Below are 27,289 nucleotides of genomic sequence, written 5' to 3'. Positions count from 1 at the left end.
AGTGAAAGAAATGTTTGCTGTTCTAGGGATCTTTTTCGTTGCCATGAGGAAGCCTTCATGCAGTAAAGATTATACCAGTTGTAATACCGTTATGCTAAAAGAAGGTTTTATCTCTTTGTTCCTATCATCTGCCTCCCCAGTGAAAATAACGTTTTGCCTTTACATGAAAAATAAACCAAAGAAAAGCTTACTATTTGTGCTGAATTTTTTCCAGTCCAGCTGTACAAAAAGTCATTTTCCAAAGCTACAAAATGTATTTTGAGTCTTTAAGAAAAGAATAAGAGATCTTTGGGCTTTAGCTATTGCTAAAGATCTCTAGGGTCTTTAAAATGCTGCATTAATTCCTTTGCAACTCTTTCCATCCTTCCCGAAAATCCTTGTAATGATTCAGATTGCTTCCTCCATTGTGTATTATTCTAGGGGCATAATAGGGGATGCTAGGGGAGGAGTAAGGACCCGCAGTGCTAGTTGTTGTGCTAACACGGAGTGGTAGAGGCCAGCCCCAGGTTAGGGTGTCCCACAGGCTCTGCACACCCACACTCATGCACACAGACACACATGGGCTGATGCTGGCATTTTTTACCTTCTGAGAGGTTTTAATGACGGTGCCATTTCAGAATGGGCTTTGGTCTGCTATAGCCACATTATCCTTGGCAGGCTGTTTGTTGTATGAAGAACCTGATCAAAAGATCGTTGCAGGTTCTGGAAGAGTCTGTCTTCCTTTTAGAAGAACAGGACCCTTGACTCCTGTGAGCAACCCACTCCTCATGCCGATGGGTGAGACGCTGCTCCCCTCTTTGGCTCAGCTCTGGTAGTATTTGACAGGTACAATTGCTCTTCTGGCAGCAAGATTGCAGTTCTGGCAGCTTTCAGAGCCTCTGATACACTGTATGCCACACAGCTACCTAGTGAACCTGGAAGTTACGGAGGGCTAAAAACCAGGGAAATGCTTGGAAGTGTGCTTGCTTGGGACAACCGGGTAAAGTTTCCATGTCCTGCTTCCTCCACATGCCATTTGTTTGGAAAAGGTCTGATCAGGTTGTTAAATCACTCTGATGCTAATGTGCTCCAGGTGGTCCTACACTGCTGGGAGCTGACATGTGTTTCATCACGGAGAGGCACAGCGGTAAGTGCTTACAACATGGAAACACCACAAAGGCTGCCAGTTGTCATTTGTTCAACAAGCAAAACGATCAGCACTAATTATAATGTACCAGCCCAGCGCCGGTGCAATCCCTGAACCACAAACAGAACCCCTGCAATAAATATAAATAAAGCCGAGAAAGGACTGCTGAGATATAAATAAATAAAACCATCTGCAAAAAATTGCCCTCACCTCCCTGACAAAAGCTCTCCCTAAAACGGAGGGTGGCTGCCAAGCGCATGCTTGCTGCTTGCCTCTGTGCTTAGGGAACCATGATGGACGGCATTTACAGACCCAGAGCGGGTCCTTCGGGGGTTGCTGGCTCTGTGAGGGCATCCTTTGCGGTTCAGCACCTGAGCCTGAGTCGTAGCACCCTTCTGGGTCCCCTCTGCTAGGAGACTGGAAATCAAAAAGGGGCAGTGGGATACCATGGCTGTATATTGGTATAGATACCATATATATATACCCATATACCTATTGCAGCAGAAAGCCTGGTGTGATAACTTCTCCCTGAAGATGCCTGGTATCCAGCCCCAGTCACCGGTTCCTTTGCAGAATGTTTTACGTCGTGTGAGTGGATGGAGGGTACACCTCAGCACCTTGTCAGGAGTTAACCCAGCATCATGTAAGTCAACATGAATATAATTTCTTTATGACTACGAGATTTGTGTGTGTTGGAAACCCATTGCCTTGCATGTAGGTTGGGGTTGTTCAGTGCCAGCAATGGTCTGAGTCCTTTGGCAGTCTAAGCCCTTCAGATTTGTAGAGATGTCATATGGGGTCAGAAGAGATTTTGAAACCGCTGGCCCAGGCTGGCTCATCAGAAAGAAGCCACAAATATTTGTGATTGACAAGTCCAAGGTCTAGTGCTAAATTTTTTTTTTTCTCACTTGGAGTCTTTGACTCTCAAGATTTTCGAAGACGTGTAGGTACTCAGGGAGACTTCCAAGAGTCCCAAGCAGGATATAGCTCTGTGTTTCCCGTGGGGGGAGTAGAGCTAAGCTGCAAGCAGAGCTGACAGAGAGTAAGAAGAGCTTTCTGACGGGAAGTGTGGAACACTTCAACCTTTCACTTGAACATGGCCCCCAGCAGGCAGCCGGGTCAGACTGGAGGATAAGGAGACAGGAGCAGGCAGGAGCCGGACAGATGTATCTGACCCTTTCCTGGTCCTTGTCTCTGCAGTGCTGGTGGTTGGTCCTGCAGCCAGAGCACAAGTGATGCCCTGTGAAGGGTCAGACACCCCATGGCCTCCTTCCCGTAGCCTATCCATACCTCATCCCAGTGTGTGGGATAAAATAAACAGCCAGCATGGAGATCAGAGTACTTTCAATATATCAAAAAAGTATTTTATGGCAATTTCACACCCAAATACAGAATGTCTTAACAGAAAAAACTATCAGCCGTGAGTATCCGTGACTGAAGGCTTTTCGAAGATCCAAAATATTCTGGGTTAGTCAATATAGATGAGGGAATAAAAAATATCTCTCCTTTTTTCTGGCCTGATGTTAGTGGACAATTTTAATAAATTTCTTGCTGGACCTTCTGCACCTCAGCAGCATGCCCATGCCAGTGTGGGCTTGGCACCCTGGTCATTTGGGTGGCACATGTAGTCATGGTAAACAAAGCAGCCCCCCCACCCTTCCCGGTTCTGCAGTATAGCTCAGCTGACATGGCTACAACACAGCTGGAGGTCTCAGCACCTTAGGGCTGAAAGATGAGGCTAAGGACAGCCTCCCCTCCCCGCTTTTTAAATGGCAGATTAAAAATGATTGAATTACTTTTGTGTGGGAGCTCTTCTCTTGTAAACTTTGGGATAACAGAGCACGATATACCAACATATTGAGTTTCTCCTCCATTTCACAGCAATATGAACAGCATAATTTTCATGGCAAGGTCACTATAATGGTTTCTTTTCTTTACTAAACCTTAAACCACAACCCTAAATACTGAGTTATATTTTCAGCCACTAAAATCCCCCTTCCCTTTCTTAAAGTATCAGAAATGTCTGAGAGAATGAGCATCCAAATGTTTTCCACCTGTTTGGCTGAATTTGTGGTCTTGCTGTTTAAAAGTATTTGAAGCCAATATTTGTTTCAGCCACACTGGAAGTTCATTTTCTATCAGTTCCTCTCTGCTTATTTCTGGCATTTTGCCTACTAAATTTAAACTACATTTCTCAGTCTGTTTGTAAGATGTTCTTTTTTTGGCTCCAAACTGTTATGCTAATTAGCTACTATAACTAACTGCTGCACAAACTATTGTGCTAAAACTAAAAATGGACCATTTGTTTATGAAACTGTCCAACTGTTTATGAAACTGGTTGGAACCAGGGAAACGTGCAAGCCAAGGGATACATTCCTGCTGAAATCTCACTCCATGCAGAAATTTGCCGCTGGTCTCTGTCTTAATAAGCATCACAGCCAGCTTTTCAGTTTTCTTTTCTAATGAAGCACCTTTTCTAGCTCATTATTGCTTCCTTTAGATTTGGTCTTGTTTCTATTTAACTCTGAAGTCTCCCCAGGTTATCTGAGAACCACCCCATGTTTAGCTTCATTGTGGTTAAGTACTGTTTGATACTGCTTCCAAATGTCATTTTCTTCATTGTAATTGTGCTGCTCGTCATCAATGTACTAGTCATTAGTGGGAGGAGTTATACTTACTTATTATATCGAACAAGTATTTTTCAGATGTCAACAGCAATAGGTCTGCAAATGACCTCGGTGTGTGACCTAGCTGAAACACTGTGCCAACTTCTGGGTCTTCTGAGTGGGAAAGAGGAGAGAACTTCCACCACAACCGTGCACATTCTGCATCTTGAGACTTATCGATTCAACTTTCTCCTCTAATAATCTTGGTTTTCATCTACTGAATGCTGTGCCTTTTCAGCTAAGAAAAAGTCACGCTCTGCATATGTTCTTTTTTACCATTAATAAGAGACTCGCAGTTTTATTTTCAAGGGCAATTTATCATACTAGATCTCCATGCTAAGTGATTGAGAGGAAATCCAGTTTAATCCATTGCTTGTGGAAGAAAATCCAACTAGAATTTTAACTAGATGAATCAAATGTGAATTATTTTGCTGCTTCTAAGTGGACTGTACACAGATCCAAATTAAAAAATGTCTTTGAAAGTTAACTTGGGATTACTGATACTAGACTGATTCTAGTAATCCATCCAAAATACTGTTTTTAATTGACATTATTACATATCTCTTACTAATCCTCAGCTCCTAGCAGTCCTTACTATCAGACAGCGCTGCTGGGTCTGTGTGCGAAAATCCAGGAAAGCATCTTAACTTTTAAAAAAGATATGGTCCAGCCAAAGCATCAGTAGGATGCTTCATTCTGCAAAGGTACTGCTTCAGACCTCTGGTACGTGTCAGTGCTGCTGGGTGCTCCTGGGTAAGGTGGGGGATTTCCAACTTTGGACCGTGGTGTATCTGCAAGAAAAGAGAAAAATCTCTACAGAACATTTGGTCACATAAGAAATCCTATCTTTTCAGCTAATTGACATTTAATTAAAAGCAAAAAAAAAAAAAAATATCTATTGCGTGTGAGCTGCTGCTAATCCCATGTATTGAAAAAAATGAGTCCAATCCCAAGAAACGTGAGATTAATTAAAGTAAAACATTTGAGCTTTCTCTGAAGCTCGTGTTTCCCTGTTATCCATGGGTTTCCTATTTCGTTTTCATGTTTGCCTTCCCAGCCATGTGGGCTAGAAATGAACTTTTAAAAAGAAAGCTGAGACTCTTGCACATTAAATCAGTTTAGCTAATGGACCTCTAAAGAAAATATTCATTACCAGGTGACTTGTAATAAAACCTTTCCTCAGTGGTACAGTGTGTGAGGTGCTGCTCTTCATGGGCTGGCTGCTACGAGTACTTGGTGTGCCTTGCTCTCGGGTGGATGGCTGACCTCCAGCCCTCTTCCAGGGTCAAGGCAAACGCTGGAAGCCTACGCAGTGAGCACAAGTCCATGGCTTGGCCTCATTGCTGCAGGTGAGTGGGTTACTGGACAGGTAGTGTTCCTCAAAGGTCAGGTAACTGCATTCATCTATTTTCACATGAGATTCTACTTGTACTTTTGACCTTAAAACAAGGCTTTTCTATGCTTTTACCATGACAAATGCTATGTAAATAAAAATGCATTTGTTGTTCCAACACCTGAGACTCTTAGGAAATACCAAACCTATGCTGAGTTAAAGGGGGAGGAACTGCCAGTGCAAGAAAACAGAGCAGGTCTTGAACAAATTAGCACCACATGTTTTCATTTAATGTATTTATTACAGTTTCTATTAAAAATCCAGCACTTGTCCAGTTACATAATGATATCATTTTGTGGATGGCAGGACTGGAACTGTCTTTATAAAATATGGTATTATTTTGCCTCATTATTCCAAGAACGTCTTCATTTCTGCTGAGTTTAAGGAAGCAGAATGAGGCTGATCCTGATAGTTTAGAAGGAAACGGGTACAAATTTTGTCAAGTAGTAGTTGAGTACTAGCTGTATAGGTGAAGCAAAAGGTACAGACAAAAGACACTGTCACAATTCCAGTTGCCATCATGTTGCGCTGGACACCATTGATAGAGAAAGTGGAACAAAAAGTCAACTTCATTGCTGCTCGGGGTCTGCCGCACAGCCCAGGACAGGTCCCTAGCCTGCAGCTGGTCTCTTTCTTGTATTTGTCTCACTCCAAATTGTGTGAGCTCTTCACCTTGGCATGCGCAGGGTATTTGCCAACACCAGCTGATGCCACTAAGGAAAATCTCCCTGTGTTGTGGCTGGGAGCCTCAACAAGGTAATTTTCTCCAGCCTGCAAAGGCAACTGTTGCATGCCACTCCAAAATGATAGGCTCGATTTTCCTCAGATTCTTAAAAGAACTTTCCAAAGAGCCAGATTATCCAATTGAAGGCCTGCAAAGTGCTTTCTCCGCACTGGCCAGGGAACTTAAATCAACGAACCCCCAAACCCTAACATTTATCACCCCTTGCTGCTGTCACAGGCCCGTTCCCAGTCCCTTAAGGAAAATTCCTGAAGCGTGGCAGAGCTGGTGAGGGACTTGCTGAGAGTCTGCAAGGGGAATACTCAGTTATCTGTGCTGGCATTGCTGAGCTGGAATCAATATACATCCACAGATTTACACCGCCTAGAGATCAAGGCTCGGGGATGTTCCCATATCTTAAGAAAATAATACAGCTCATTGTGCTCTTGCCATTCTCCTCTTTTTTCCTCCCACTCTCCTTTATTTATCCCAACCTATTGGTGCAACTTCCTCTCCCCTTCCAACACCATTTTCCATAATCAATTACATTATACTTACTTTTGGTTTTGTACTGGTACATAACACCTCCCCATATACATTTCATATATGTTTCTTTGTAACATACCGTACACATTTCTAAACCTTGACTTGCATGAAGAATGAAAGGAATAAAGTCAGGTGTATGGTCAAAATTTTCAAAGTTTGATGTAAAACTTAAAGGACAAGTACAACTATATAAAAAAAATAAAAACGGCAGAAATTATATTTCCATACATCATTCTGAGAGCTACTCTCTTTGCTCTCATTCATAGTTGAAGTGTTCGTCAATACCCTCTTCAAAATGGTCTTCTTTGCAGAGCTGTCATTTTACATCTGAAAACAAGCAGAACAACAGAAGTTTGTGTTCCTGTTGAACACAGGACCGATTCTACTGATTTCTATGGTATTACTCGCACAATAATCAACTGTTTGATTTTTTTATGTTAATAAAAAAGGAAAATTCAGCTCTAAAATGTGAAATGAGATCTCTTTTCCAATGAAAAATACTTTCAGTGTCTGATCTCATTCTGCTTAATGCCTGACAGTGCTATAGACTGAGTCTTTATTACTGAGAAATTGTTTATTTAAATCACCACAATATTGCAAATACCTGCAAATAGAGTACTTGAGGTTTTCTATTGTTCAGAAGGACCATATCCACAATGGCCTGAGTTCTGAGGATATGATTTTTTGGCTGTATCATTCTAAGTTAGTTAAATGCAGCAATGGGGCTTTGAGGATATTGTCTCTGCAAATTCCTGCAATAATTACTGTGGATTAGCACATAGCATAATCACAGTCTTATAAGTGTTAACTGTTCTAAAAAGCAGTATGAAGATTATATTCCTGACACACAGCCAGCTAGAAAATTACCATCTTATTAATGACCTAACCTGAGAAGAAAAAACCTGTGACTCAGGACTCATTAGAACATTAAGAAATACAATGGAATCTTTTCTTCTTTTTATTCCCTCTTTCTTTCAGTGATAACAATGACAACAACCCAGGCTCTACCATTTATAAAAATGAATTTTTCTTGGTTGTAACACAATGACGTTGCTTAGGTTGCCTGGACTCAACATGGCATTTGTTTATGTAAATTTTTATTAGCATCTAAGCTTAATTTTTTATTTTCTTTTTTAATCAGAAAATTGGATTATTTATTCTTCTTTCCAAATGAAAGCCCTAACCAAATGAAGTCAATGGGACGTGTCACTGACTGCAGGACTTACACCACCAAATTCAGTATACATTACCTGTGTCATGTATCACACAGCACAGTTATGGCACAAGGACCCAGTAACTTGAGAATTGGCCACCAAACTGTCTGAGGTCCCATGTTCTTGGTGACCTACATCCTGGTCCCAGCACAAGGAAAGAAGGATGCTGAGTAACATCATGGATTTGCTCCTCCACAGACTGCAGCATCTTCTGCTGGGGACCACAGGGCAATGAATGTAGGGGTCAGACCCAGGAAGGTTTTGAGGCAGGTCATCACCTTGGCTCTACAAAACCTGAGCTCTGTGGGTACTGCATTGACCTCTTCTCAATAAACCTTAACAAAGGCACAGAGTGCATTTCCTCAGCTGAACTAGGGGAATCAACAATGATCAGAATTGAAAGCTGTACACATTGAGGAGTGCAGCTGAAATCTCTCTGCTGGGCTGATCTCGTTTTTCTTCACTTAAAGAACACATTGGATATGCTTTTGTTACTGGAACAACCTCTGGAAAACATACAGTGACTGCAAGCAACAAAACATGTTTTATTAATGTACTGTGGGTTATTACCAAGACATGCTTGCAAATTTGGATAAATCTGTTCTTATTTAAATATAATAAATAAGCTGGGTTTGAGATTTGAAAAAACTATTTAACAATATTTCTGTCGCCGAGTATGCATTTGATCATGCTGATAGATATGAAGAATAACTGTATGGAAGCTGCACTGGAGAAAAATGAGTGTAGGAGGAGAACTAAGAAAAGGAATCTGCAGCAGAAACCACAGCCTCGTGGTACAGGAAAAAAAGGAAGTATCTGTTGTAACTTGTACGGGAAATTTATCTATTGCAGTGACATTTTGAGGCTGGAGTTGGGGGTGCTTTGAGAGTAAATATTATTATACAATGAAAAGGAGATTGTAGGGTCTTGACAAAGCTAGATGCCAGCAGTTTGATTCATTACCTCAAGTAATTCTTGCGTGTAAACAGAAGCCCCCAAACCCACTCCCACATACTACTGAAAATGTTCACTGTTCTGTTTTGTCAGCCGGATGAAAGTCATGTCACAGTTTGTATAAAGGAAAACCTTTTATTTCAGAAAACATATTCCACAGTAAGTCACAAGAAACCAGCCTATGTAGCAGAAAGTGCAACAAACTGAGAACTAGGTTTCTAGATTCTACCCTGAGAAAACAAGGGTAAACAAAATACATTTTCTAACCTAAAAAATCTCTGCCTTCCTTGGACACGTTATGTGGTGAAGCCACAATGGTTTTACCATTTAAATATGAACAGATTCCTTTGAGAAAAGAAAGAAAGGTTTCCATCAATGTTCCTTCTTTTGAGTCTGTCCTGGGGGTGTCCTTCCTTCCTTGTGTTGCCACATCCACACCAAACACTGTTTGAATTCAGTGATATGTGCACACAAAATGTATCTACCTTTTCTGAGAACTCTAGATACCTGTCACAAATGTACCGGTGACATTTTCCTGGGCCTTTGCAAAATTTTTGCCTTTAAAACCTCCCTACTCCCAATGTTTAAATTGACATGCTCTTTGGGACCTGCTATACATACACATTTCAGATGCATCCTTTACCAGTTAGTGGTGATGGTAAAGAGAAGACAAATCAGCCAGAAAAGTCCAGCTCCTCCAAGAGAACAGTAAATAGAACAACTTCATTTCAGTTACCCTGTCGTATCTTGGGAACATTTTGAATACTTCTGGCTTGGTATTTTCCCAAAAAGCCAAAATTGTCCAGACACACTAATAAAAAAATAGAGAACAATTCATTTTGTTTCTAACTGGAACAGATCAGAAAACACTCTTGCATTTATTTTTCTTGTCCGAGTCCCAGACAACATCCCTCAACGCTGTGTTTTCATTTTGTGAGACTGAAGTCAGACAAAGCATGAAAAGCAGCCAAATATTGAATAAACATTTCTCAGGGAAGGTGACTGTGATAGTCAATCCATGATAACTCCCTGACTTACTCTTTTTTTAAAATAAGGGGAAAACCTTTCATTACATAATAATTTTCTAAAGATTTTTTTTAAAAGTAAGTTACAAAGCCTGTGAACATCAGCCTTCTACATTTCTATCAAAATTCTGTGGTTTTTAAAGATCTCTCATATATTTGCTGGTTAGCTGAAAATAGAATCACTTGAATAATCTTTTTTTTCAATTAAGATGTGATTTTTGTTAAAAATGGATTTTACCATTAAAATATATTCAGTGTTCTCTCTTTTTTCAAGATTGGCACAATGCCTGTAAGGGCAACTGTGTGCTTGTGGGCTGCATGGGCTGTGGCCTGAGACAGTTTTGCCAGTTTATCATTCCATCAAAGCACTTTTATTAGAATATAAGGTACAGACAGGCACAAAGAACCGTATTTTGGTGTTTCTGAAAAGAAACTACAATTGAGACAACAGGTCACCCAGGCTAAGGAACCATGATCAGACTGAAGACACTAAAATTAGAGAAGGTTTACCACCTTCTCAGCTAGCAAAAAGTCTTAAGTTGGCAAGGATTTGCTTGCATTGGTTTGTATTGAAAACACATACATTTCTTTTTTGTAAACAAGACTGAATGCTTTGAAGATGGTAGACTGAAGTCAGCACCTCACTAAAGCTTTTTCAATAGCAGGCTTTGCCACCAAGTGCTGGGAAGATAATTTTTATTGCCAGAGAAAGCAGGAGATTGCTGTTCAAGCACAGCATGCTCTGAAAAGGCAGCTGCAACTGCTCATCCAATGATTTCTTCCTTTGTTTCCAAACCTGAGATTTATTCGTTTTCCCCTTCTTTACCCATTGGAAAAATCTCCTGACTTCCATAGTTAAAGCTTTTTAACTAGAGGATGGGGGAGAGAGAAGAAAAAGGAGGCAGAGGGGTAAAAATACTTTGCCTAACCCTCATTTGTTGAGATGGAGGTTGCTAATCGCCTCATGTATTCACACCTTTATGCCACGTTTCAGTAAGATCATAGACTTTCTCCCTAACCACATCAAAGCATCAGACAACACAAACAATGGCAGCACATACGGCCTTCCACTCCATCATTGCTATCTACAAAGAGCTCCCGTGGTAGGACCAGTGGTGGGACAATCTGCTCAGTTTTATGCCTGCAGCTTCATTCCACTTTGGGAGGCAAAAATGAACACGCCTTGAGTCTGAGAACTGCTTTGAGTGCACACGAGGAAATCGGCAGGTCTTAGTGCAGTGCCCTGGTCCCACGGCATGGGAGAGGCAAGGTTCATCGAGGCACAGCATGGCGTAGCTGGCTGATGGCAGCAACCACAACAGCACGAGGTTGATGGTGGATGGAACAGAATATTTACTGCGCATTGCAAAACCTGTGCCACTTTGACAGAAGTTGCTATTTTCTTTCACTCTGGCTGATGCTAGAGAGTCCCTGGAGCCCGCTGGGTCTCCAGGCTGGTGAGCTCATGGTACTTTTAATAATCAGAAATTATTCCCATGTGGCTGGGCTGATAGACAGATTGACAGGATCTACCTTCAGGGTAGAATTTGCTCTGAAACTGTAACAGCAGCACTGAGGGATCGATGTGGAGAGGTGCTGGGTTTTCCTGGCTCCCCTGGAGTCTGTAAGGGTAGGATTGCTCTGTGCCAGTGTATGATGAGAGGTGGGCAGAGAAACTGAGCTAGAAAGAAACCCAGCATTTCTATTTTTTTTTTTTTTTTTGCTTTTTTCCAGGAAGCAAGCCCTCTCAGCTGGGGGTTTTGCTGGAAACCATTCAATGCAATGAGATTATTTAATGTCTTTCTTTCTTTTAGCTTGTTTGTTTTGGGTGCTTTAAGTCTACTGGACCAGATTTCTGCCTGTTTACAGCTGTGGCAGCACAGCTGCCACAACATGGCTCAGCAGTGACAGCCACCTTGGGGCTCATGGCAGCGTCCTTTGGAGGTCTTCAAACCACCATGGACTTCTAACGGAACAGGGGAACCATCAGCCCTGCCCATCGGGCACCAATTTCAGATGCTGCGAGAAGGGGGAACCTGTGGTCTGCAGCCAGAGTGGCTCATGAACATGGATTACCAGGTGGGAGGGACATTGCTGTCTTCTCCACCCCCTCTTGCCTTTGTGCCCAGCCCTGCCAGCTGGAAGCAGAAACTTTCCTTTCCCTCATTTGTTCCTTCTATTTTTTGTTATTTTCAGCATGTGCATTTTACTGTGAATTTTATTGCTTCTTCAGCTATGCTTTTTTCTTCTTATCCCCTGAATTCCCTAAGCTTTACATCCTAGTGGGGTGGCTCTACACTTTGTTTATGTTGGTAAATCTAAATGATATTCCTTATCCCCATTTGTATGGAAGATTAGTAGCAAAGCAGGCTGAAGAGAGGTGGTAAGTCAATCAATGAATTAACCTCCTGGTTAAATGCTGTACTATGTGACAGGACAAATGCATCATGATCCCTCTTTGGTTTAGAAATGTAAATTTCAACAAGGGAGATTAGTGCAGTTTATAATGACCTAGAATGTTTGCTTTAAAAAATGATACCCCAGATGTTGGCCGGCAGACAAGGATGCAGCCTCTAGAGTCCTAACAAGATGCTTGCAACATGAAAAATGTGCTCTTATCAAGAAGTGGAGACTCCAGGCTCAGTATTGATTTAAATTTATGAGCATATTTCAAAGGCAGCAGAGGGTTTATTTCGTGCAGATGAGTGGCTGAAAACAGTATTTCGCTTGCTTCCCAGGGCCGAGCAGAGAGGTGTATGTGCAAAATTGTACATGTAAAGCTGTTCCCATGCTGTACAAGGAGGACAACCCAAACCCATCCATCCAAATGACAAAGAAGACGGATCACTCCTCAGCCTTGAAGGACCAGCTGTGGCACAGGAGATTTGCTTTTGAGTCCACCTGCAGTAGTGGGGAATTAGCTGTGGTGACAGCTGGAGTCTGGGCAACTCTTCAGTTTTGCATCTGGAAGAGGACAGATGATCTCTGGTGCAACCCAGATCAGCTTCTTCCTCATTAATGAGGGCTGAAGAGCATTTATCCCTTTCCTTGCATTCTTGAAGAAAAAACAGCTTTTGAGAATGACTAGTGAGGATAAAAGATTTACTGTAAATGTCCCCATTTCCCTGTGGATTGGCCAACTGTGGCAGGGAACTCTTTCTAAGGACAAGTTCTTCCATAATTACCTATCATGGATTGTCCCATGCCAACCTCTTTGGAAGACCCAGATCATTTACTTTAGCTGCTTGTAAACTGTCTCACAGGTCCATGTAACAAGAAATTAGGCAAAGGCAAAATTCTTCAGTTTGCAAACAAAACCCTTAGTATTTTCCAATTCATTGCCTGTCCCAGACTTCTTATTTCTATTTTGAAATGGACTTTATATATTTTTAGGAAGGCATTCTAAACTTAAAAGCTGATTGAAGCTTACATGATCTTGCATACATTTTTAAAGCGTAAGAGAGATATTTTACATTCTCTTTAAAAACCAGAACCTTCCTTTTTACTTTTCAGGATCTTCAGCTACTGCTTTCCCCAAACTCTTCAACTGTCTAGTTGTGCCTTATTTCTCTTCATCAGATGACATACAGGTTTATCAATGATAAAACGCTGATGCTAAGTTCTCAAGGATTAATCTGACCATTTTTTTTCTCTTTGATTTGCATTTTTAAAAAATATATGTATCATTAGGATACTTTTTAAACATCAGAAGCATTATATGCATTTTAAAGCGTAGAGAGAGGTGCACTTTGCTAATTATGATGACTAAAAGCTCAGATGCCTTAAACTCTGTTCTTTATATAATTCACACTGGATAAAATTTAGAAAGGTGGCCTTGATATCTGAGCCTGTCCAGGATAGATATCTCTAGGTGGAGCCTAATACAAGCCTCACAAGCAGTCCTCTTTCACCCAGAAAATTCAAAGGGAGAGAGAGAAACAAAAGATGGAAGTCTAGAAGTGAAGTGCATATAACTCTGAAAGAAAAGAGAGAAACTGTAGAAATAAATTATTAATGGAACAGCCTTGCTAAAATTATATGGTCCTTTTAAACCATAAGTCAGTTTTTAGGAACAGAATCTTGTCGGCTTTTAGAATGAGATTACAATTACATTTAAGTGAAATTGAATTAGTCATGTTATAAAATGGGAGAGCTGTAAAAAGAGATAGTAATTTAAAGAAAGTCAGCTCCTAAAGAGTCCTCCTGGAGAAAAAAAAATGCAGTCTGGCCACAATGAGAGCCCTGACGTCTAGAGGGAAAATTCCCGAAGGAGTCCCGAGCTAGAGCATAACCACCACTGTACATCTGCCATCCAAGCAAAGACATCCATCCCAAACCACAGGAAATTAACTGTATCTAGAATAGAATTAAAATTAGAATTAAAAAACAGTAGAGTTAGAATTTTTAAAGAAATGAAAAAACTTTTAAGGGGCAATTTATAGACACAGTGATTGGGTGTGCAAGAGTCACTTGCCAGGTAGCAAGGTGGAGAAGGAAATAGCAGTGAAAATATGGTAACAACGAAAATGTGGTGGATGATGTGAAGGTTGTACATAACTTACTGAAGAGTCCCTTACCCCATGCCTTTTGTGAGACCTCAAAAGGTGGATCTCTTATTTGTAATCACTTTGTATTTACATAGCTGCACACATCATCACCAAGTTCTGCCTGAAACATAGTAGATTAAATACTTCTCAACCCTTCTGCAACTCAGAAAGCATTGACCAAAACTTGTCCTCTGGTCTCAGTGGAAATCCACTGCTGCTTCACTAGAAAAGTTGCACTTAAGTTCTGTTTTGAGGGTTTGTACCTGTCCTATGTATGAGAAAAATTTCAACCATCTCTAGATGCATCAGAGGCAATATGTGGCAGAAAATACAAGAGAAAACTCACGGTTTAGATCTACGCTTGGATTCAACATCTGGTGGTTAAACCTAAATTAAAGCTTTTGGAAAAACAGAACATTTTGAGTAGAAGGGCCAATGCCTTTTCTAAGGTTTTCTAGATTATTTTAATAATTTAACATGTATTTATTCCCATTACTTAGAATTAGGCAGACAAAAATTCTGGCATCTTTTTAAAGGCATATTTTCTTGTTGCAAATGCATCTGTAGTTAATCCAAATCAAAAAACCCACAAAATTCTTCATGGCAATCTAGGGGAGGTTTAGAGGAGCAGACAGACTGAGATTAAAAACATGGCATAAAAAGTTACGCTTGTTACTTAACAACTTCATAATACAGGTCTTTGCTGCTCGTATGATGTTCGTAAGTATGACAGGAAAATACAAGAACTCTGTGCTGCAGTGAGTACAAAGTGTCTCTTTTAAGCTGAGACCATTCTCCTAACCCGCGAGGTGGTACAGCACAAACAGACTCCAAACTGAAGTATGCAGAGATATGTGTATTATATACTACACTCTATTTTGCATAGACCCTGAAGAAAGTATTTCTCACTTAAGGGGAGACTTATTATATGACCTTTGTATTTTGAGGATCCACCTGGAGAATTTTAATCACTCAGACAGCATGAATGGTTCAAGTCAGCTCTACTTACAATCAATTACAATGTGTAAGCAATTTTATCATTAGCACAAGCCAGCAAAAAAGGCACCTTGATGGAAACAGTGCTGTTTACACCGTGTGCTATAATGTACCTTAAGTTTTATCTTTTTCCTGATATTATATAGGAAATCAGGATATCAACCCTGATCAACGTATAGCAGCTGGGACAATGTTAGGACAAGATGGGATTGAGAAGCCATGCAAAATATTTTCCAGTTTAAGAGCACTGACTTCTATTGGATTTTAAAAAAAACATTTCATGGGATACACTGTGCTCCTTTACACAGCACTCCAGTGCCATAAGTCTCTCCAGCGTCCTTGGTAAAATCATCCTGTTACTCAGGCCACAAACACCAGAAGCACACAAGGGAGCCAGCACTGACTAGTGCTCTTTGCAAAGGAGGCAAATATACTCTTGAATGTTTGCTCTGAAGGAGCTACAATAAAAGGTTTTGTAGGGTCGTCTGTCAGCTAAGATAGATCTGGGCATCCTCCGGACTCTGAATTACACAGAAGCCTGTTGGTCCCCTTCAGACAGAGAAACGTAGTCAGGTGAGAAAGATAAAGAAGGAGGTGACATGTATAGAGAAGAGGCATTAAATAAAGAAATTGCAGTTTGGATGGCAATAGAAAAGGAAGAAGATGAAAGGCATTAGTGGAAGTCTTATGAAATGCTTGTGCTGCCTGCACTCTGCGGAGTTTTTTATGTGTAGCTGTGTATTTCTCTGTCTTGGCACGGCCTCGAATGGGGTTAAATTTCTTCCTGGTAGCTGATGCAGTGCCGTGTTTTAGATTTGGTGTGAGAACAACGTTAATATCACACGGATGGTTTTAGCTGTTGCTGGGTGATGTTTACACCAAGCCAAGGACTTTTCAGCTTCCCAGGCCCTGCCAGCGCAAGGGCTGGAGGGGCACAGAAGCTGGGAGGGGGCACAGCCACGATAGCTGGCCGGAACTGGCCAAAGGGATATTCCATGCCATAGGATGTCATACTCAGTGTATAAACTGGGCAGAGTTGGACAGAGATGGAGCAGATCGCTGCTGGGGGACTGGCTGGGCATTGGTCAGTGTGTGGTGAGCAACTGTGTTGTGCATCACTGGCTTTTCTTGGGTTTTATTCCTCTCTCTCTCTCCTTTAAATTACATTTGTTATTATTATTGTTGGGGTTTTTATATTTTATTTTAATTATTAAATTGTTCTTATCTCAACCCTTGAGTTTTACTGGTTTTAGATTCTCCTCCCCCATCCCATGAGGGTAGTGAGGACAGTGAGCAAGCAGCTGCGCAGCGATTACTTGCAGGCTGGGGTTAAACCACAACAGTCCTTTTTGGTGCTCACTGTGGGGCTCAAAAGGCTGAGATAACAACCGATCTGACCGCAGCATGTTAAAACAGATTTGTCATAAGCATTCATTGTATTGCTTTAATAGTCTCTGGTCACAATGCTGATTTAATTGCTCTCAGAGTTGTAGCGTGTGTTCTCAGAGTTGTGTTATGTCACACCTTACTCGCTGTATCTGTTCCCTGTTGTGATGTTTATCACTTCTGGGGGCTGGGCTAAAGTTATCATTTTGTTGTACTTTGGAACACTGGTTTGTGCTATGATGAAATTGCTGGCTATGAAACTAATGTGGTATTTGTGCTTAGCAGTGCTGCCACCTCTGTACTTCAGAAGTCATCTAATAGGAACTATTAATAATTTCACCTTTTGCCTTTTCTCCTCGGAGAGCCAACGTGTTGGGGAGACATCCTCTCACACCACCCCCTTCCCTGCCAAGGTTAATTACAGTAACATACAGTCATTGATAGCCACCAGACTCAGAAAAAAACCCTTTTTATGTCTTTTCATAGGCTTACCAGCTAAAGAGACAAATAAGATCACTTATCCTCTTTCTAAACTATTCTAAATAGGTTAGAGATAACTTGATTATCTCTGTGACTTGCAAAGAGGTTTTCAATGCAAACAAGAGACTGTCTTCACTTTAAGCAGAACAAACATGAAGTTTCTCATTATGGGGCATCTCTTCTGTGCTTTGTATTATGCATTACATTTTAAAAGTTCTGCTTCTCTTTTCTTTCTAGAACTTACATTTTGCTGTGGGACAGCTTACTCCCAATTCCCATTACAATTAGGGCATCAAATTACTTTTGAAGATTCTGGCTTAAGACCTTACAGGTTTCACCAGTGACTGTTAACGTTCCTTCTGATTCATCTTTCTCTTCTGACACCTCACATTTGGTAATATCCAGATATTTCAGCCATGTGGTCTGAGATTCACTGAATTATGACTGTTTAGCTTATTAAAAGATATAACACATACTGGTATGGTTACTGCTTAATGGTAGGTTATGACAGGTTTTCTTTTCCATTGCCCTGTCAAAAGTTTTGTTTCTTATTAAAACACTGTAAGGGGTGACGTGTAGAAGGCAAAGAGCCTTTTTATACCATCAGAAATGCAAAGTAGCTGCATTCTTTTTTTCTGGAGCCATTCAGTAAATCTCCCTTAAAAGACTAACTTGGCTTCCCCATATTTATAAAGATGAACAGATTTTACTGTTCATTATCAGAGAAGCAAGTACTGACTCAGTATTGACTCACAGATAAGAAAAGGCCACAAAAGGACAATTCAAATCTTTGGAATTATTGGGAGCTTCAGGCATAGAAACTCTTGCATTACTATTGCACTAATGGTGAATGTAGGTCTTCAGAAGCACAAGACAGGCAGGACTTTATCTCCAGCCCAGGTCGATTGCCTATCAAAATACTGAAATTGAGCTCAGCTCAGAAATGGCAGTTACCTCACCTTCCAGGCACAGCACATCCCTAGACCTGGGCTCATGCGATGCCTTTTCTTCCCAGATGAATCTGAAACCAAAGGAAATGTATTACACAATTCTGCTTGGACTACAGGTAACAAATCAAATTAATAGCTCATCCCTGAGCTTTTAGTAAAACCTTTTCTTTATATACATCATACTACCACCTGATTTTGCAAGAAGTCTTGTGTTAAATATTAGTTTGGCCTCAAGAAAAAAAATATTTAAGCTTTATCATCATTATTTCAAGACTTAGTTTTGATCGCAGTATCTGGAGCTGAACGAAAACATTTCCCTTAATTATAACTCCATGCAAAGATATATCATCATCCTGTAGATAAACCAACACAGAGCCAAAGAGTCTCTCCCTCTTCACGTCTTTTCCATTTTCTGCTTTTCTGATGAGAACACGATGAGGCAGGACATGAAGAGATACAAATGCCCGCAGATGGTCTCTGAAAATTCATGCAGAGGTGATCTAAAAGGTGATTTCTTTGCCCGTTGTCCCCTTTACAAGAACTTTACAAGGTCCACGTTATAACACTTCTGCCAGCTCTACTACAATGATGGAGATCTGTAGTGTCTGTGGAGCCAGCACATCCTGGGCCCTGGAGAGTCTCTGGAAATCACCTGGTCCCAGGTATGTGCATAAATATGGTGACACCAGCAGCAAAAATTGAGTGTGAGGATTCCCTAGTATAGTGCCTCAGACCTGTTCAAATCTAAAAAGATGAGCTCTTCCCCTAATTTGGCTTCGATTTGATCCACCCCTGCATCCAAACCTAAGACCAGAAATTCTTGCTATGGGCTAAGGGATATCTATAGTAGTAACAAAAATAATAACACATTGCTAACTTAAAATACATTGATTTAAATTTCAGTGACAGACTCTGCTGTCTGATGGTGATAGATGCGAGTGAAGTCAGTAGGTGGTTAAAAGCAGCATTTATGGGGTAATTGTTACCCAGGCCTTATGCCCGTAGCACTGACGGTGTCGAAAAACATGCTGCTATAGCTGAGGGCCTTACAGAAATTTGAGTCCTATATTCCTATAGGGGAAAATTAAATAAATATTCTTCTGTTTCAACAGCTGTAGGAAATGCTTAGATGTACCCTTTAATTTCCCTCATCAATCAGCTCAGATTGTTTTTAAATGGGGATCATAGGGGAGCCATATGCTCAGAGATGGTCTTAACACATTGTTCAGTTGAACAGAACTGAACTTGCTCCTTAGGAGGCTAATTTTTCACTGTACTGCTGTATTCTGATTGAATTTCCTAGCAGTTGGTGGTCCGTTACATTGTCTGACGAGGGCCATTTCAATGAGCTCCGAAATAAAGTGGCAGAACAGCTTGTCCTGCTTTCTTGTAATTGCTTAAAGCATCTCCATATGTGAACGACAACACAAAGGTTTTGCAGCGAGCAGTGATAAGGGTAGCTGACCAGATCAAAGCAGAAGATTGTTGTGAGATATTGTATTCATTATTTGAAGAAGGTCTTTCTTTTGTCGTAAGACTCATAAATATGTCCTGATCTGCCTTTTGCTCTCAGAGGGAGAATGGGTCCTTCTTAGGCAGGTTCTCACCCCTCTGAGTGCTCAACAAAGTCTGTGAGCTCCCCCCATCTTTCCCTTTAATCTGTAAGGTCCTCTTCTAGGGGTTTCAAGTTCTGCAACATTACTAACTTGAAGGAGATCATACATGCAGGTCCTGCCTCAAATTCCTTTGTGTGTGAAAACCTGCATGCTTCCAAAAGGAGCAGTTCGCTCTGCAAAGTTGCTGCCATTGTAATGCCACAGTTGTTTTGAGAGAGAAATACTCACAAATGTCCATTTTTTTCAGCCCTCCACTGCTTATGAAAGAGGCCCTTGGAAACAGAAGGAGAAGAATCTTTGGAGTCAATTGCAAAGCCTCCAGCTTTGTTCCTCAAAGACACCCCATCGTCCTGGGAAGGTTAAAGACCAGGGTAGATCTTCATCACCACCTGGCTCAGCAGCTCCAGCCCTGAATGTGGCCCACAGGTGGCAGCTCTGCAATCTGTTGGGAAGGTGCAAAGTGTGGTGCCAAGTCATCTGCAATGAAATACCCCAGAATGGAAAATGTCCAGTTTTTCTGATACTATTTCTTTGTGTTTAAGTCAAGAAAATGAGCCCAAGGACATATATTGAAAGAAACAGCAACAAAGGCAAAGCTTGTGCCCCAATTTAAGGCCAAAAACTTGTTCATTTTTGGAGACGTGCAGTTGCACCCTGTTGCCCGGGCAGGGTGTACAAGGAGGAAAGGACAGTTGTTCACTTGCTCTTGTTCTTGAAAGGGAACAGGTTCCTGCATGACCTTCAGCCCCATGGCTGGGGGCTAAAAGGCGACATTGCCTCCAAGTGAGAGGAGAATGAGCAGCCTTCAAGTTTGATGGAAATGCTGGCACTGGGCATTGCATAAATACAGCCTGCTTCTTCTTTCAGGAGCATGTAAATCAAGACCAAATCCACTCTGAGTAAGAGATAAAAGATTATAAACTCCTGTACATAGAAGGAAAAAAGGCAAGAACACTGTTTTTTCGCTAACGGCATGTGCTCTTTGCAGCCTCTAGTAACAACTCTCAGCATGGGAGATATTTTATATAGCAACATCTGGTTACATATTGCAAACAAAACAACAATTTACACAAGGGCATGTGAAAAGGTTTGACATATGGTATTTATTTATGAATTTCAAAAGCTGCCTGTATTTACTTTACATATTCCCTATGTTCCATGAAGAGACCCCACGTATAGGCATTTATGCATGATGCTGAGCTAAGGTAACCTCTAACTGGCAAACTCAGATTAAGCAGGGATTAATCACTATTTCCACATAGTTGGAAGAGATACGGCAATGTTTTTTACACTAAATAACCAATAAATAAGATAAGAAAAATAAATAAAAAATTCAGAACTGAGAAAAAAAAATCTCAGTTCACAGAAAAGAACCACATACATGCTGTTAACTTTACTGTAGGAAACTTCTTGACATGACATTAAGCATCACATGTTAATACCAAGTTTTGATCTAGAAGTAGTATGCAGTCTGCTGTTAAGTAGGATTGCTTTTAGATAGAACATATATCAGAGCACTTCCCTAATGCTTGCCCTGCTGAAAGAAGATGAAATGTGCCTAATAATATGGAAGTCATATGGATGCTGGTCATTTGGTCGAGGTCATGATGGACTCAGCCATGGCTAGAGTATAAACTTTTTGCACCTACATGCACACCTGCTCCTTTCTGCTCTCATCTTCTGAGATCCTGAGTATATGAAGTGGCCTCGGGAATAGAAGATGCATGACTAAGTAACTTTCTTGTTACTGAATTACAGAATTCCACTTCATGCTCCTATGGGAAAAAAGTATCATTTTCCAGTGACCAAGAACCCTAAGTTAGATGATTTCAAATATTTTACCATGATTTCTCTCCAAATCTTAAATTCAAGCCTCAGATGGTATTTCCAAACACTTTGGAAATGTATCAGGCTGGTGAACTTGTGTAACTAAAATCCAACTAAATGTGAAAATTCTGTGGACATCTCCATTAAAACAAATTTCTGGAATACAGACATATAAATATTAGAATCATGTTAACACCCTCATCCTCAGTTCATGACATTTTCCATACAGGAATGAGCAGCTGTAAATTTGGGACAGATTTTTATGGTTATCCATTTTGATCTACTACAAAATACAGGCAAGAAAAGGAATTTTATATAGGTTATTTCTGCACCAAAATTTGTAACTTTTAAAGACATTCTCACTCCTCTATCACATCTGTCACCAGTTAAGTTGTTCCAATAAAGTTTAGCCTTACTGTTAAAAATTTGCAGCTCGTTTCTGTTCTGCTTTTTATTTGTTCTGTCAGTGGGTTTCAGCTGTTAGGGTTGATAATTCCATCATTTGCTGAGCCAAAGAGCCCTCTGCTGTCAGAAACCTATTTCCACCCAGGGGACTTCTAGCTCACAGTCAGGTGTTCAGTTGCATAGCACAGAAAAAGAGAGTTTTTTATATTTTGGAAGGCAGTATTTTGCTGGTACCCTTCTTGTAGCTCTGTTCTGAAATTGCTCTGTTTCTAAAACTGCCAAAAGTTGCATGGGTTGGAATTGCAAACACTGGCATTTCAATTGTGGTGAAATTCAAAAATACTTTTTCCCCGTCTCCCTTTCTCAAATTTTTTAAGTCTCAGATTTCACCTTGGAATAGTTATTCTTCAAAACAACATCAAGAAAAATGGGTCAAGTTGAGAAGCTGTCCTCAGTATGAACTAGGCAGCCACATGATGTGCGTGTGACAATGTTCATTCTTATAGAGAAGGCATCTTTCTGTGGTGTGGTTGGTATTGTTTTGGACTGTATTTCATAGCAACACAACTTCATCCAGAGTAGAAGAAAGTCCTGAAGTTTAAAAAATGTAAGATGATAGTGCCTACAAACGCCATCAAGGCTAGCAACAGTCCAAAGGCTGAAGTTTTCTAATTTATTTTCATAGCTCTGATAAAAATATGGCTTTCATTAAAACTGTGGAAATGGACCTTTAGCTCTGCTTCTGCAAAGTGAAAGCAATTTGTTGGTTGAAACTCCAGATTTATGTTTTTTGAATGCTGGATATAGAGTTATTTATGTTCCAGTTGCTGTTACCCTCATCCTGCTGGCTAGATGTGGATCCCTTTGGGCTTTTCTTTGCATCGGCCAGCTGAACACTATCCTGCTCTGGGCACTTCCAGGGGCCAAATCCTGCAGAGCAATCCATGGTGAAGCTTGCAAGAAGAAACAAGGACCCTTTCTGGCGGGCACAAGGATCGTCACAACCTGTTACATCCCTCTGTGCACCACAGGCATTAAGGGGCACATCAGGGAAGAGAAAGAAGTGGACAGGGCAAGCTGGCTGCAGACACATTGTTAGGGACAGTCTTTCTTCCCTCTGGCATCTTGGAGAGTAAATTCACTTAGTGGAAGTCAAGACTGGGTCATCTATTTCAGAAAACCTAGGTAGCCAGAATGAAACACTAATTTTCTCTGCACCAGATTTACAGCAATTTATACCTACATGTGCTTCAGTCTTGTATGATCGGTCCAAACCAGCATGCCCGGTGTGCCCAGCTGTGGCAGCACTGATGGGTCTCAGCATGAGCCATGCTGGAGGCTGGGTAACGAATAAGTATGGCCCTTGCAACTGCTTTCATTATTAATTATAATGGGCATTTATGTACAATCTCATTTAAATGGATCCATCACACTTGAGATAATTTCAAGCAAATGTTGAAGAAGCTGGAAGTAACTAGGTCCTTCGAGCCCTACAAGCCGACCTTGGTTCAGTTGCTGTCACTGGTAGCACTGCAGAAGTCTCCATGGATCTTACCTGACGGTACCTGCTGCAATAATTGATGCCCAGCAGTTCATCCGAACGATGGCCCGGGCATGAGGTATTCCTTAGCTTTTCCTGATGTTCAACAGAGACTCCAAAGCTGTAATCTATTGGCCCAAATTGCCACAGCATGTTAATTGTGCACATGTGATTAACTTTATTAGTGCTCTGGATGCTGTTACCAAATCCCAGTTTGATGCTTTAATTAGCCTGTTTTGTTAATTAATTAGGCTTTTATATCCATACTGTGAGAACGTTTACTCTAATAACTTTTGCTCCAGTTGGCCTGGCTCATTGGATTTTGACAGAGAATATGAAGGCTGCAGGGATTTAAGGTTACCACTGTTTTCCTTTCCCATATTCTTAATTTTAGTAAATACAGATTACTGATGCTCTGAGTAAGGAATAGCCCATAGCTTGAACTGACTCGTTAATAAACGACAGAGGATTTATGTGGGGAGATACATCATAAGTAGCTCAGTCACCATAAAACATTATTCATCATAATTTTGATTGTAATGGGTCATTATGTGATGTAAACTGCCATAGTTTCTGTTCTGGTTTTGAGACAGATATTTAGCCTGATCTGGGAATGCAGCTGCTTCTTGGTGCCTGTGTACCATGCCGCGCTGCTCAGTGTTGCCCATGGACTTCAGGGAAAATCCGTGAGACTGGTGCACCTGGGGACCTCCAGTCCCCCGATGTCCATGTGGTCCCCAGAGAGCAGAGGGCTGTATATAATAACATACTAATAGAAGAGGAAAGGGAAAAAAAAAAAAAAAAGAAGAAAGAAAAAGTGTATCACAACTAACTTAACACAAGGAAAACAATGGAAACTTGGTGTTTAACAGCACAAACCCTGAGCTGCCACCATTAATTGCTCTCGAAATAGTCAGGCATGGTCTGAAATAACTGACAGTGACGCTCCACAGCACATCTGCCCCAAAGCACACACCGAGGTTCGGTTGGACGCTTGGCATCATGATGGACAGACAGCACTCTCGGGGATGCCATCACAAGCAGACAGGGTTTCACACTCCTGCAGCTATTCTCACATGGTTTCCAGGCTGTTCACTGGGCTGAGTCACTGCCCGTCTGGGGGATACCGTAGCATTTTCGTGGCATCTTCTAAAAATTACATTTACTGTTTAAATTAATCCATCAGCCCTGGGCTTGTCGCAGGACACATGCTGGTGGGATCTGGGGACTCAAACAGGTCTGGACAGGAGGCGTTGTTTTTAGAACAAGTATCAATGCAATCAAGAAGCAAGAAACCATGTGAAACAGCATCTACCGGCACAGAGAGGGACATACACCCTCTTACTAATGACCTAGGATCACTATTTGTGTTGACTTCATTTCATGTTATACTTAAAGGTTGCCTTGGCCATTGCTGCTGTTTATTTGGTGTTATGATCTGCTTTTTTTAAAAAGATGTAACAGGAGTAATTTGAGCTAATCCATTCTGACCACTATCATGTGAAAAGTGTTAATCATTAACTATCCAGATCCACACAGAAAGAAGAGTTAATTAATACTGTAGGCACCCACACATATCACCCTTTTATTAAGAAAAAGCTGCACGATGACATCAGCCTTCGAGAATGTCAACAGACATTTTTAAGAGTTTCTGCTGCTTTTGTCAAAGAGCATTCAGCTCCCCTGAGCTTCTGTAAAGGGAGTTAAATATCCAATTATAACAATTTTTACCATCCATATCATGAGCCTATTCTTCAGAATTAGCCTGAATTAATGATAAGTGTGGAGAAAGAAGAAGTTACACATCATTATCAGCTGCACGTTGTTCTGGACAAAACCAAATCCCTGGCCTCATTTTGAAGCCCTCATTAGCAGCACTTGTAAAGGAGGTCAGCCTGCTCTGCACCCAGCCGGCATGGCCCGTCCCAGCAGACAGCAGCCACGCTGCCCAGGGCACCCCGTCCATCAGGCTCAGGCAGCCGGCGGCTCTCTCTGCAACACCTCTTCCTGAGGCTGGGCAAAGGCTTCGTGCTCTGTCTTACATCTAAAATGTCAGCGATTCGTGGCCAGCACCTCCAAAAAAATGGCACCAAGTCTTCTACCTAGGAGAAGTTGACAGGTGTGATCCTCCTGTGATACTAACCCTAAACTGAGGAACTGCGAAGCTTTCAGAAAATAACCTTTTCCTTTCTCTTCCCTTTCCTTCTGATATCCACCCCTCCTCTCTCCTGAGGTCTATGGAAGAGCCTGTCTTTCAACACCAGCCTTGATAATGTGATTTGCTGGCAAACCTGTGTGCTCTCACCTTCATCCCTACTATAGTACAGATGTGTTCCTGAATAATCTGTATTATTACATTATTATATATGGGGCATGCAATTACATTGTACACACTATTATTGCGTTCATACAATACATTACAATTACAAATTTACATATATATCTAAAATACAGCCAGTGTTATGTAATTAAACATTTAAGAACATTACACTTCAACAACTTTATAGCAGCCACATAAAACCAACTAATCCTATACCTTTCTATAAAAGCATATGCACACAACATGCTTGTTATATGCAGAAAGTTATATTTTGAGTATAACTCAAAAATTTGCATGCCAAATTTTTCCATTAGGGAAATATCCTAATTTCAGTGAGAAGTACAAACATTCAGTTTTGCCTCATTTGCTTAGGAAAGGAAACTGTCTTTTATATGAATCAACTACTAATATAGCTGACATCTCACCTGTGCCTTTTATTTTTTTTTTTTGTGGCAATTGAAAACTGTGATTATTTTTTATTTTAGCCAGGAAATTTACACAGATGAGACCTCAAAGGTCATTTTAGCAGGAGGGAGACTCTTACACTCCCTTTTATAAACAGGATACCTGAAAAACTGGTTGGTAGTTTACAAGTTGTAGGTTCTTCAAGAAATAGTTTGGAGAAGAGTCTGCAACCAGGTGACACTATTTGAACAGATGCCACAATTTTTTTTCGTTTCTCCTTGTTAGGATGGTGGAGCACCATTTATAGTCAACTTACTTATTAATTAAAGTTCCTAAAATAAATTTCCAAAACCAAAATTATCTGGTAATATTGAGTCTGTGTTCAATATACAAATGCACATGAAAGTGAATAATGCTAATAGCTCTTATCAGCTACATAAAAATGCACTTTTTCTAAGAAGAATAAACAGAGAAAGGAAGTTACAGAAAGTTTAAACAATGTGGTCAGTTCCCATAGCAGGTCAGCGCCAAAGTTCAAAGCAAGACTCAGCTCTGCTACTCCTCAGCTTTCTGTGCTTGTGGCTGAACCACGTGTTGTTGCTAGTGCAAAGAAGCTGGACAAAGGGAAAATATGCAAGAAGCACTTCTGCGCCTGGGGCAAAGGGAGAAACTATGAGGAAAAAAAGTTTTCCTCTTTCTTGAGTTCTAAATCTGATTTTGAAAGAGCGCAACATTGCTGCTTATCTGTTTAAAGATGAACATGCACTTCCGATTCTCCAGCATTAATAGTTTTTGATAGGTTGGGTTTTTTTATAGAAGCACAATTGCAGTCCACTCCAAAGAGACCAGAATCACAACAGTCCCATTTTAAGCCTTTCTTTGTAGCACAGACATTTATTTTCTGACAAGGGAAATAAAGAGACTGACAGACCAAGCAGAAATGTCTGTCTGTAAAGGCAGTGTTACCTCAGTAGATTGCTGTTGGGCTGATAATAAAACCTTCTGGCTTCATCCTGATTTATTAGCAAAAACAGCTATTGGAAAAATGTGAGGCACGGAGAACACCAACACCATAATAAATGGCGTAAGGAGCCACATGAAATGATGGCATAAGCATTAAGGACCAAACTACAAAATAACTGGGTTACGTGAAAGGGAATCAAGAGAGAAAT

General features: G+C 40.8%; 1 long non-coding RNA gene across 1 annotated transcript in view; it reads right to left on the bottom strand.

Moving 5' to 3' along the window:
* Positions 1-750: 750 nt before the first annotated feature.
* The window catches only part of LOC130155049 (uncharacterized), a 41,135-nt gene continuing 14,596 nt past the window's right edge, over positions 751-27,289 (bottom strand). Inside the window, exons 4-6 of the long non-coding RNA XR_008823910.1 lie at positions 18,014-18,075; positions 6,681-6,779; positions 751-4,583 (exon numbers count right to left, since the gene is read on the bottom strand). This is a non-coding gene — a long non-coding RNA (uncharacterized LOC130155049). The remainder of the gene's footprint in view (positions 4,584-6,680; positions 6,780-18,013; positions 18,076-27,289) is intronic.

Source organism: Falco biarmicus, chromosome 9, assembly GCF_023638135.1.
Source record: "Falco biarmicus isolate bFalBia1 chromosome 9, bFalBia1.pri, whole genome shotgun sequence".
NCBI lineage: Eukaryota > Metazoa > Chordata > Aves > Falconiformes > Falconidae > Falco > Falco biarmicus.
Note: the sequence above shows the minus strand (reverse complement) of the source record. Positions and strands in the feature narration are given on the sequence as shown.